General features: G+C 44.8%; 1 protein-coding gene across 9 annotated transcripts in view; it reads left to right on the top strand.

The window, feature by feature from the left end:
* Positions 1–12,789, top strand: part of palld (palladin, cytoskeletal associated protein) — a 452,869-nt gene that overhangs the window by 319,040 nt on the left and 121,040 nt on the right. The window contains exon 1 of one of the 9 annotated variants that reach the window (XM_063049517.1): positions 2,615–2,894. The exons of the other annotated variants lie outside the window; for them this stretch is intronic. The gene's annotated coding sequence lies outside the window, so the exon portion shown is untranslated. Of the gene's footprint in view, positions 1–2,614; positions 2,895–12,789 lie in introns of those variants that run through there. 9 annotated transcript variants of the gene reach the window in all.

Raw genomic sequence — 12,789 nt, 5'->3', positions numbered from 1 at the left:
AGCTGCTACTTCAGAATTAATCCATCATCAAGGACATGGGGCCTTAGATAGAGACTGATTAATGGGAGATTTCAGACTAATATCAGGAAGCATTTCTTTACATTGTGAGTTGTGGACGCACGGAACAAACTACCTAGTTGTAGTTGAGAGTAGTACCTTAGAGACCTTCAAATCTAAACGATAGTTAATCAACACACTATGTGAATTGAAATTTGGCAAGCTTTGTTGGGCCGAATAGCCTGTTCTTGTCAAAAACTTAATAATATTCTAATGTTTAGGAGGATTCTATTCTTGGCCAAACCTCTGAATTCCCACTTCTTGGACAGTCTAATCAGAGTAAGCTGTGAGAGGTGGGGATGCCAGTGGTAGGAAATCCTTTCCACCCCAGGCCTATTGAACCCTAACTGTAACACCACAGAGTCCGTAATATCTGACAAATTGGGTTAGTCCATAAGACCATAAGACACAAGAGCAGAATTAGGCCATTCGGCCCATCGAGTCTGTGCTGCCATTCCATCATGGGTGATTTACTTTCTCTCTCAACCCCATTCTCCTGCCTTCTCCCTGTAACTTTTGACACTCTTACTAATCAAGAACCTATCAACCTTTGCTTTAAATGTACCCAATGAGTTGGCCTCCACAGCCGTCTACAGCAATTCCACAGATTTACCACCCTCCAGCGAAAGAAATTCCTTGTTATCTCTCTTCTAAAGGGATGTCCTCGTATTCTGAGGAAGTGCCCTCTAGTCCAACATTCCTTCACTATAGGAAACTTCCTCTCTACACCCACTCTATTGAGGCCTTTCAATATTCAATAGGTTTTATAGTCCTTACTCTCAGTAATCTGAATATTCTTGAAATGGACCGTAGCCATTTGTCCCACCTACATGGACTTTCTTCTTCGATGGGCAAAACTCCTGGATCTCCTACCATCTTTAAAGTGTTGAGAGTATGTGTCTTGGCAGAGAACATGTCTTATGAGCATAGGTTGAGTGAGCTAGGGCTTTTCTTTTTGCAGAAGAGGAAGGAGGTGACTCGATGGAGGTGTATAAGAGGCATGGATAGAATGAATGACCAGTCAAAGACCATTTTCTAGGGTGGAAATGGCTAACACCAGGGAGCATAACTTTAAGGGGTTTGGAGGAAAGTATAGGGGGGATATCAGAGGTAGTTTTTCTACACAGAATGGTGCGTGCACAAAGTGCCCTATGGTAGTAGAGGCATGTACATTAGATAGGCATATGAAGGACAGAAAACTGGAGGGCTTGGAGGAGGGACGGGCTCAATTGATCATGAAGTAGGGTAAAAAGTCAGCCCAATGTCATTGGGCCGAAGGGCTGTGCTGTAACGTCTATGACCTCTGGCCTCTAAGTGAACTCAAGACAGAGGGTCAGCAGATCTCTAAATATCAAGAGAGAGTGGTTTATGAGTTAGTGTGGTAAAAAATTTACCACGACTGAATGGAATGGTGGAACAGGCACTGGAGATCAAACAGATGACTCCTGCTTAGATTCATGAGCTTCGGAGGATAAGGGATAAGCTGACAGAAGGATATAAGATTATAAAAGGGCAGATAGTCAGTCTTTCTCCTAGGGTGAAAATGTCGAATACTGAAGAACGTAGATGTAAGGTGAATGAGGGAATGTTTTTAAAGAGATTTTAAGGTGATTAAACATGATTTATGAGGCAGGTGTTTTTACACAGAGAGTGGTAGGGGAGTTGGTGGAAGCAGATATGATAGCTAAGAAATATTTAGACAGACAGATACAATCAGTCTGTGTATAGAACAGTTACTTATGCATTGTGTTTTATAGGATTGCTTTTATATTTATATCCATTGTGATTTTTTTTATTGTGTTCTTTATGCTTATTTTTTTCATGCTGGATTAGATCCAGAGTAACAAATATTTGGTTCCCCTTTGCACTCGTGTATTGAAGAATTATTTTTTATATTATTATATTGAGATGCAGCTCAGAGTAGGGTTCTAGCCCTTCGAGCCGCGCTTCCCAGCAATCCCCTGATTTTAATCCTAGCCTAATCACAGGACAATTTACGACGACCAATTAACCGGACTGTCTTTGGGCTTTAGGAGGAATCCAGAGCAGTCACGGTTAGAGAGCATACAGACTCCTTACAGGCAGTGGTGGGAATTGAACCTGAGTCACTGGCGTTGTAAAGCATTGTGCTAACCACTCAGCTATCATGCCAAGTTACAATAAGTAATCTGGAATCTTGAATCCTGCAGAGACAAGGGATGGAGGGATATGGATTATGTGCAGGCAGATGGAATTACTTTCACTGAGCATAATGGATAGCACAGAATTTGCGGGCCGAAGGGCCTGTCCCATGCTGTTGTATCATTTATTAACGTGGCTTCTCGTGGTGGAGGAGGAGGAGGAGAGCGAGGTTAAAACAAAGCAAAGAAGTTGACCCGTCACCTCTCAATGAATGGGAGAACCCTCACTCAGGACAAGGTTATCGTCTTGTGCACACCAAGAGGCACTGTATGATTAAAAACTTGCAGCAGCATTGCAGGCATGTAGATCCAAACAGCAACACAGAACATAAAACATGCATAAACTACACAAGAAAGTGAAGGAAAAGGCTGCTTTTCCCCTGAACACCTTTATGGTGAAACAGCGGCAGACTGCGTGCCTGCTTTGTGTGCTTTTATTTTGAAGTGACTCAGGCGACCCGGGCTGGAGAATTACTGAGTCATGAGGCAGAACTCTGTCAGTCGCTGACCGGGCTGTATATATTGTCGGATATCTGTTGGACGTGCCACATTTGGCTGCAATGTTTCCGTGCTGATGTGACTACATTTTAAACTACCCTTTATTGAGCGTCTGTGTGGACATCTAAGCGTCACGCAAGCGAGTCTAGTGAAAGGGAGGTAAGAACTTGCTTTTTACTAAACAAACCACTTTTTTTACTTTGAAGCCTTTATGCAATTTTTTTTGGCAACTATAGTCTAGAGTGCTTGGTGGAGACGTGTGAGGATTCTGGTTAACCTCACAGGTTTGGGATGCTAGTTGGATTTTCCACATGCTCCTACAAAGTAATTTTAAAGTCAGGAAGCGTGGCTCTTCACTGATTGCTGTTATATTGTCAGTTTTACTCTGTAAGGGTGAAATAAAAAAAAAAGTAGCACTAGTTAACTCATCCAGGGCTACTTTTGAAGTATCGTCATTGGTGTATCAAGACAGTCAATTTGTGCATAGCAAGCTCCCACAAACAATACATTGACAAAGGCAAGATAAAGTATTGAAAAGGGGATAAATATTGATCAGGACACCTCTCATCCTTCTCCAGGATAGTTCAGTAGGTTTTTCGTGTCCACCTGAGAGCACAGCCTCTGTTGAGGGTCTCCTTTAGTCGTATGTGTCCAGTAGTGGGAGGGTCTAGGACCTGAGGGCACAGAGTGCAAGTAGGAGGACGGCCCTTCAGAACAGAGATGAGGAGGAATTTCTTCACCCTGAGGGTGGTGAGTCTGTGGAATTCATTGCCACGGACATCTGTGGAGGCCAAGTCATTGGGTGTATTTAATACAGAGTATGATAGGTTCTTAATTAGTAGGGGCATCAATGGTTATGGGAAGAAGGCAGGAAAATGGGATTAAGAGGGAAAATAAATCAGCCATGATTGAATGGCAGAGGAAACTTGATAGGCTGAATAGCCTAATTCTGCTCCCATGTCTTATGGTCTCTCTGACAGTGCAACATTCCCTCAGTACTGCATTGGAGTATCAGGATTGTACGTTCAAGATCCTGGAGGGGTCCCTAAACCCAATGCCTTCTGACTCAGATGGAGAGAGCCCTGCCAACTGGTATTGCAAAGGTCCATGCAGAGTTGGCACCCCAGTATCTAAGGGAAGCCCCCTTACTTCAAGTTCGTATTGTGTGCGGGACCCTACGATAAACATTAGACACAGCATATCACCCAGGTGGTCTATGCCAAATTATAATGTTCTGTCCCAGAACTTCTCCCACACCACCTTCATTTCATCCTAGTATTGGGGTACAAGTTTGATGAAAAAACAACTTAACAGTGTCAGCTACGTGCTCCAAGTGCAGAGTATATTCCATATGAAAGTTGAATTTAAATGCATTCCAAGAATGGATTGACCAAATAACAAAGAAGCTTATCTGCAAGTGTGGATTGAATACTCTGCAAATTCTTTTCAGCCTTGGGACAGACAATTCCTCTTTTGGGCAATTATTTCTCTGTTTTTCTTTAAGAAGAAACTCTTTCTTGGTCCTTTCCCTCACAAACGTCACTCAGACTTGTGAAAGGAAATGAGCCCCAGACCTTTTTCTACTGAGGTTAGTTTTGTCTTGCTGCAAGTATTGGCAATCATACAAGACAAGCAAGGTACCTTGGTCCCAGAAGACTGCCGGTGTTGTCATGGCAGCAGACAAGGTAGAACTTATTTTTTCTTTAAATCAATATAAAGGGGAATGTGACCGTTCCTGGTACTAAATCCCACTTTGGATTTAATAACAGAAGCTGTGCAAACAAGGGAACTCTGCTTGGAAATGTTTTAAGGCTTAATTTCAATTCGTGCCATCCATAAGTGTAAATCTTGATAATGTGGACTTCTTTTTTAAAAAATAGGGATAGAGCACCTGGCATATATTTTATCACATAACATGCATGTGGGGCACCACAGCAGCATAGCAATAAGCCCAACACTACTACAGCTCGGGGTGTTGGAGTTCAGAGTTGAATTCCAGCACCGTCTGTAAGGAGATTGTGCGTCCTCCCTGTGGATATGTAGGTTTCCTCTTGGTGCTCCCATTCAAAGATGTAGTAGCTAGTAGGTTAAATTTTCCAGTGATGTGGCTAGGGTTAAATCAGGGGGCACTGGACAGTACGGGTTGTTGGGCTGGGAGGGCCTATTCCACATTGTATCTCTAAATGCAATCTCAAAAAGTGCTGGAGGAACTCAGCAGGTCAGGCAGCATCTGTGGAGGGAAACAGATGGTTGACGTTTCGGCTCTCAGAGTTTTTCAGTCCAGATGAAGGATCCCAACACAAAATATCAGCTGTCCATTTCCCTCCACAGATGCTGCCTGACCTGCCGAGTTCCTCAGGACTCCAGCACAGTCTCTTGTGTCTATAGTTGGCTTGTCGATCATTTTACACCCATCCGTGGTGCCATGGTGGTCCTGTTAAAGGGAAGAGTGTCTTTGAGGGTAGTAGAGACGCTGCCTCGAGACCTGGATTCAATCCTGATCTCGGGCGCTGTCCGTGTGGAGTTTGCATGTTCTCCCTGTAACTGTGTTGCCATGCTTCTGGCACCAACATAGCATGCCCACAACTGCCAACCCCTTGCGTCTTTGGAACGTGGGAGGAAACTGGGGAGCCCAGAGGAAACCAGGTGGTCACAAGGAGAACATACAAGCTCCTTACAGACAGCAGAGTGAATTGTACCCAAATCACCGGCACTGTACAGCATTACACTAACCGCTGTGCTACCGTTCCAGGTTTACATAGCCCACAGGCCAGGCAGTATCAACAATCAGCCACCCCTGGTGCCTGAAGCACCGACCTCACATCAGAGCCTACGCTGGTTCTAACTCTGTCCGTAGGCAGACAGGAACAGCAAGTCCAGATCAAAGCTCCCTGTCCAATTCTGACAGCAACTGTCCGCAGTGCCTTCCAGAGCTTCGGTCGAGTATGACGGGAGTATGCTTGTGGAAATCATTTCAGGGCCACAGAAGTGGTGGGCTTGTTTTATGGAGATTCCTGCAGTCCGAAGGGCTCACGTAGTCGAGGATGTTGCTTCGATGCTGTCTCCAGTGAAGTGAAAGAAGGATTGGATTGGTCCCCTGAATTAATACAGGGGGAGTGAAGGCTGAAGGTTGCAGATGCTGAAAATCTGCAATCAATACAGACAACAGAGAACATACACAGTTCAACACCGAGCAGGCCATTCGGCCCACCGTGTTGTGCCTGTTTATACTAAATGAGTTTCCCGTTGTGTATCATCCATATCCCTCCATTTCCTTCATAGTCGCCCCTCTATCTAAAGGCCTCTTAAACTGCACCAAACTGGCTTCTTCCCCCTGTTAGCCTTGCCAGACGCATGCCACTCTCTGCGTGCTAAAGAAACTTGGCCTTCACATTGCCTTTAAACTTATCCCTCCCCCCACCTAAAAACACCTCCTTTCTCATTGTTTTTCTACTCCCCATTCTGGTCCCCCCCTTCTCTTCTCCTCATATGGTCACCACCTCCTTCTGGCTCCCTTCTCCTTCCCTTTCTCCCATGGTCCACTCTTCTGTCCCATCAGATTTCTTCATCTTCAGCACTTCACCACTTCCAACTAAACTAGCACCTCCCAGCTTCTTCCTTCATTCCTCTTCCCCCTCACCTGGTCTCCCCTATCACCTGCCGGCTTGAGCTCCTTCCCCTTCCCCTCCTTCCCAGTCCTGACGAAAGACCTCAGCCTGAATCGTCGATTGTTTATTCCCCTTTACAGATGCTGCCTGACCTGCTGAGTTCCTCCGGCATTTTGTGTGTGCTGTTTATCATGAAGTCCACTGGTGTTTGACATGTTTACTCCTGGGAAAAGATTCTGACTGTCTCGCATATCGGTGCCTCCATCAGTCTCCGACGTTGTAAGGAGAGCAGTCCAAGGTTTTCAACCTTTCCCTATAGCTCATACCCTCTAATCCAGGCAGCAATGTCATTAAACTTTTCTGCACCCTCTCCACAGTCTCCACATCCTTCCTATAACAGGGCAACCAGAACAGCAAACAGAACTCCAATTGTGGCCTGACCAGTTATACGCAGATGCCGCATGAAAATTGGAGACCCTCCAGGTCGAGCACCATCTGTTAAGAGGGAAATGGGGTTCCTGGGCTTCCACTCACAACGTGGGAAGTGAGAGGCTGTTGCGGAGGGATCTCATTGAAACCTACCAAATGTTGAAAGCACTAGATAGGGTGGATGTGGAGAGGATGTTTCCTGTGGTGGGGTTATCCAGAACTAGAGGGCACAGCCTCAAAATTGAGGGGTAACCGTTTAGAACAGAGGTAAGGAGGAATTCCTTTCAGCCAGAGAATAGTAAATCTGTGGAATGCTGTGCCGCAGACTGTGGTGGAGGCCAAGTCTGTGCATATATTTAAGGTGGAAGTTGATAATTTCCTGATCTGTCAGGGCATCAAAGGATATGGAGAGAAGGCAGGTGTATGGGGTTGAGTGGGATCCGGGATCAGCCATGATGGAATGGCGGAGCAGACTCGATGGGCTGAATGGCCTAATTCTGCTTCGATGTTTTATGGTATTGTGATCTTAAAGTGGCAAGAGTTTGTGGGAAGGTGGATGGCAAGAGGGAACAGGTGACAGAAGAAGATTAAACAGTTGACATTTCGGGCCGAGACCCTTCCTCAGAGTCCTGATGAAGGGTCTCGGCCCGAAAGGCGGACTGTTTATTCATTTCCATAGGTGCATCTTGACCTGCTGAGTTCCTCCAGCATTTTGTGTGTGTTACTCTGGATTTCCAGCATCTGCTGAATATCTTGAGTTTAAAAGAATGTTAGCTTTATTTGTCAAATGTACTTGGAAACAAACAGTGAAATGCATTGTTTGTGTCAGCGACCAACACAGACTGAGAATGCGCTGGGAGCAGCCTGCAAATGTTTCCACACCTCTGTTGCCGCCATTGCATGCCCCCAACTCCCTCACCCGAATCTCTTCCTCCTTAGAATGTGGGAGGAAAGCAGAGCAGCTAGAGGAAACCCAAAAGGTCATGGGGAGAGCGTGCAAGCTCCTTACAGACAGCGATGGGAATTCAAGCCCAATCTGGTAAAAAAGATTAATAGAGAGCGAAAGATTGCGTAAATGGACAGTGGAGACACAGTGGGTTAAAGATCATGCTTCTATGTAAGAAGATGGTGGTGTGACATATATAAGGTGAATAACTCATGTGGAAGAGTCTAGGACCAGAGGGCACAGCCTCAGAATAGGGGGACGTCCATCTGGAACAGAGATGAGGAGGAGTTTCTTTCGCCAGAGAGTGGTGAAACTGTGGAATCTCTGGAATTCATTGCCACAGGTGGCTGTGGAGGCCTTGTCACTGGGTGCAGTTATGGGGGAGGTTGACAGGTTCTTGATTAGTCAGGGCATGAAAGGTTATGGGGAGAAGGCAAGAGAATGGGGTTAGGAGGGAAATGGATCAGCCATGATGAAATGGTGAAGCAGACTTGATGGGCTGAATGGCCTAATTCTGCTCCTATGTCTTATGGAACCAGACTAAAGGTAGTAAGTGGAGAGAGAAAATAATAAAGAAAAAAAATGCCACCTGTTCTAATGTAATCGAATCTTGACTGGATATGGGAGCGTTAACCAGAGGAATTGCAAGCATAACACTCTTGTTCAAAGAAAAGGGGCAGAAAGATGTGCCAAGCAACTACAGAACAGCCATTTTAAACTCTGTAGCAATACTCTCAAAATGCTGGAGGAACCCTGCAAGACAGGCGGCATCTATGGAGGGGAATGAACAGTCGACATTTCTGGCCAAGACCCTTCATTGGAAGGTTTTAGGAACATTTATCATAAAAAGTTTGCATTGCCAAAGGTGAAACAACACAGAATTTTTTAAAAACAAATCATGTTTGACTAACCTAGATGTGGTAGAGAGGTTGAGGAAGGCAGTGTATTAGATGTCATCTATGTAGATATTTCAGAAACTTCTGGTAAATTCTCAAGTAAAAGGCTGATAAACAAAATTGAAGCCACATGGAATTAGCAGTCATTACTTATCATGGGCAGGAAATTGATGGAAAGGACTGTAATCAGTGTAATGGTAAATGACTGAACTTCATATTGGATACCGAAAGCGAGTTGGTACTGAGAATCCTGCAATCGTTCATATTTGTTGATAACTTAGACATGGGTGTGCAAGATAAAATTTCCAAACTTTGGATAATTCAAAATGTGTGAAACAGGGAGGTGTGGTGTGTTTGAGTTTATTGTATGTTGAAAGTACATAATTTGGTACATTTTTTTGGAAAATTAAATTTAACCACAATGGTCTCTCTGGAGCTCATCTAATCAATTGCAAAAGGAGCCTGGCAAGCTGACAGAACAGGCAGATGGGTCCCAGAGGAAATTTAACACTGACAATTGTGAATTGATGCACTTTGTTGGAAAGGAAATTGGGGAACATTAGAGATAATCACAAAGGTATAAAGAGTGTGCAGGAAAACAGGTGGTCTTCTAGTCGCCATCATTATTCTGTGCTGTGTCGTATGTCGTGGGCAATCATAGTCTTTCCATGATTGTTCTTGGCAAATTTTTCTACAGAAGTGGTTTGCCACTGCCTTCTTCTAGACAGTGTCTTTACAAGGCAGGTGACCTCAGCCATTTGAATACTCTTCAGAGATTGTCTGCCCGTCGTCAGTGGTCACATAACCAGGACTTGGGATATGCACCAGCTGTTCATACGACCATCCGCCGCCTGCTTCCCGTGACCCTGATCCGGTGGGTGTGGGGTGGGGGGAAGATGGTGGTGGCCTAAGCAGGTGCCACGCCTTGCCCAAGAGTAACCTGCAGGCTAGTGGAGAGGAGGGGGCACCTTATTCCTCCTTTGGTAGAGACGTATCTCCACTTTACCACCCAAGTCTTCTAGTACCTCTGCCAATTACCTTGAGTCTTACTACCCATGGAAAGGACAAAAGAAATGTTTTGTAACTGTGGCTTTGTAGTATGTTAGTGAATGACTGTGTTAGAATTACCCACACAGACTGGTGTAACCATCCACCTTATCTAAACCTCTCATAATGTTAAACATTTACATAATGTCATCCCTCATTCTCCTACGTTCCAAGGAATAAAGATCTAATTTGGCCAGCCTCTCCCTATGGCTCAGGCCTTCTAGTCCTGGCAACATTCTCGCAAATCTTTTCTGGACTCTTTCGAGTTTAACCAAGTCTTTCATGTAACAGGCTAACATCTGTTAGATAGTAAAAGATGTTAGCTAAAATTGTGGTTAATGTGGCTCCTCTCAACTCTTTAATCCTTTAAATCTTTACATACTGATGAAGTTATGTTGTGCCTGTTGCATATTCCTGTCTGTGGTAGCATTTGGAATTTGGGATTTTAACACTTAATAGCACGAATGCATATGGAGGGATCTGTTGGTGCGGATTTAGATACAGTGAGTCACACTGTCAGAAACAGGCCCTTAGGCCCATCACATCCATGCTGACCACTGATTACCTACCTCCACTCATCCCGTTCACCGGCGTTCAGTCTGTAGCCTTCACTTGCTCATCCGGACACCATATGATAGAAGAGCAATATTAATCTACATTTTACAGGGGCACCATTGAGAGCGTCCTGACAAGTTCATCTCCATCTAGTATGCGATCGGTCGAGCATCAGACCAGACATCCCTATAAAGGATTGTGAGAACAGCTGAGAGGATCACAGGGGCCCCCCTACCATCCATCCGGACATTTATCAGGAGTGTTGTGTACGCAGGTCCCACTCATCCTCTTTGGACTAGATCCTCTTTAACTTTCTACCATTAGGCAGGAGACGATGATGCATAAAAACAAGAACAGTCAGGATGAGAAACAGTTTCTTCCCCCAGGCCGTTAGGCTTCTGAACTCCCGGCCGCATCATAGGCGATGCGTCACTGGTTAATCTGCTCTATTTAATATTAATGCACTTTAGTTTGTTATTTATGTGTGATTCATCTGCAGATTTTATCCTCACTTTCATAAGTTATTGTGTGTTATGTGTTCCACTGTGCTTTACACCCTGGTTTAGAGAAAGTTTGTCTCGTTTCTACATATGTTACATGGTTATATACGTTATATATATATATATATATATAGTTAAATGACAATAAACTTCACTTGACTTGACTTGAAAAGCAAAAGGGAGAGGGGAGGAAGCAGGAAGCTCCGGAGAGATATTCTGTAATGATCAATAACTCTCTCTGTTTACTTGCACTTTGCTTAGTCTCACCAGGTTTGGTCAGTTGTCTTTTGACATTATCTTTTGAATAGACCAATAGACTTTCAGAGCACTACAGTACAGAAGCAGACCAAGCTATTAATCTGCCTAGTCCCATCGACCTGCTCCCTCACCGTAGCCCTCCATACCCCTCCCTTCCATATAACTACCCAAATTACTCTTAAACGTAGAAATCAAATGGTGTGGTTTCAACAGCGGTTCACCTAATCTTTGGGAAAAGCCAGGAGGGAAAGTTAGGTTGCTGGACAACCCAGCCCTCACCCCACGCTCCTCAAGTGACCAGTAATTTAGCCAGCATTTCTCTTTTGCACATTGCCAGAAAAGAACAGATGACATAAAAGCTGTCATTCATAGTAACACACACAAAATGCTGGAGGAACCCAGCAGGTCAGGAAGCATCTGTAGAGGAGAACAAACAGTCAATGTTTCTGAGCGAGTCCCTTCATCCGGACTGGAAAGAAAGGGGACAGAAGCCAGAATAAGAAGGTGGGGGGAGGATGAAGAGTATTCATGGTACATTATCATGTTGCGATATCCAATACCCACTGTTCTGTTTAAAAACTGTGTGGTGGGTGTCTGGAATGGGCTGCCGGGGTAGTGGTGCAAACAGATAGTGGCTGTTAGACTCATGAATATTCAGGGTACACAGTCAGAAGAGACCCAGTTTCATTTGGCATTGTATATAATAACGATACTCTATTTGAAAGAAGAATTGGGAATGTGACATAAGATTGAAGACAAAAAGTTCATACCTATTTTATGCTTCTTCAAAGGTATGAATCCTTGAGGAAATTCAACACCATCCAAGACAAAGCAACCCTCTGGACTGGCACTCCTGTCCACCATTCCAAACATTTATCCTCCCCACCGATGACACATATTCTCTGCATCTACAAAATGCACTGAGGTGGCTCGCCCAGGCTAGTCCGTCGGTTGTCTGTGGAATGCACTGCCATAGGCGACTTTGGAGGCCAAGTCATTGGGTATATTTGAAGCGGAAGTTGACAGGTTCTTGATTAGTCAGAGCGTCACGGGTTATGGGGAGAAGGCAGGAGAAAGTGGTTGAGAGGAACAATAAATCAGCCATAATAGAATGGCAGAGCGGACTTGCCTAATTCTGCTCCTTTGTCTTATGGTCTCATGGACGGTGCCTCCCAAATCCTTGACATCTACCACGATGGAGTAGGTGCATAGAAATGCCCCCACCTGTAAGTTCCAGGTCACAGCACAGTATATTTCTATGCCTACCTCCTTGAGTGTCATCCCCAACAGCCCTCTGGGTGCATCTTCACCATAAGGACTATGGCAATTCACAAAAGCAGCTCACAATCACCGTCTCAAAGGCACCAAAGGGTGGGCAGTAATTCCTGGCCATGAAAAATGAACGAGTAAATGTTGCCTCCACAGAACATAGAACAGTACAGCTTAGTAACATGCTCTTTGATCCACAATGCCTACACCAAACACAATGCCAAACTAAACCAAGTCTCTTCCAAGACCCATATCCTTCCAGCTCCCTCCATTAGGGCAACACGGTACCGTGGTGGTTAGGGTAATGCTTTACCAGCAACCCAGGTTCAATTCCCACTGCTGCCTGTAAGGAGTTTGTACGTTCTCCCCGTAACTGCGTGGGTTTCCTCCGGGTGCTCTGCTTTCCTCCCACAGTGCAAAGGTGTTACCAGTCGGCAGGTTAATTGGTTATCGTAAATTGTCCTGTGATTAGGCTAGGCTTAACTTGGGGGATTGTTGGGCAGAGCGGCTGAAGGGCCTATTCCGTGCTCTTTGTAAATAAATAAC

This window comes from Mobula hypostoma, chromosome 5 (assembly GCF_963921235.1).
Source record: "Mobula hypostoma chromosome 5, sMobHyp1.1, whole genome shotgun sequence".
Taxonomy (NCBI): Eukaryota; Metazoa; Chordata; class Chondrichthyes; order Myliobatiformes; family Myliobatidae; genus Mobula; species Mobula hypostoma.
Note: the sequence above shows the minus strand (reverse complement) of the source record. Positions and strands in the feature narration are given on the sequence as shown.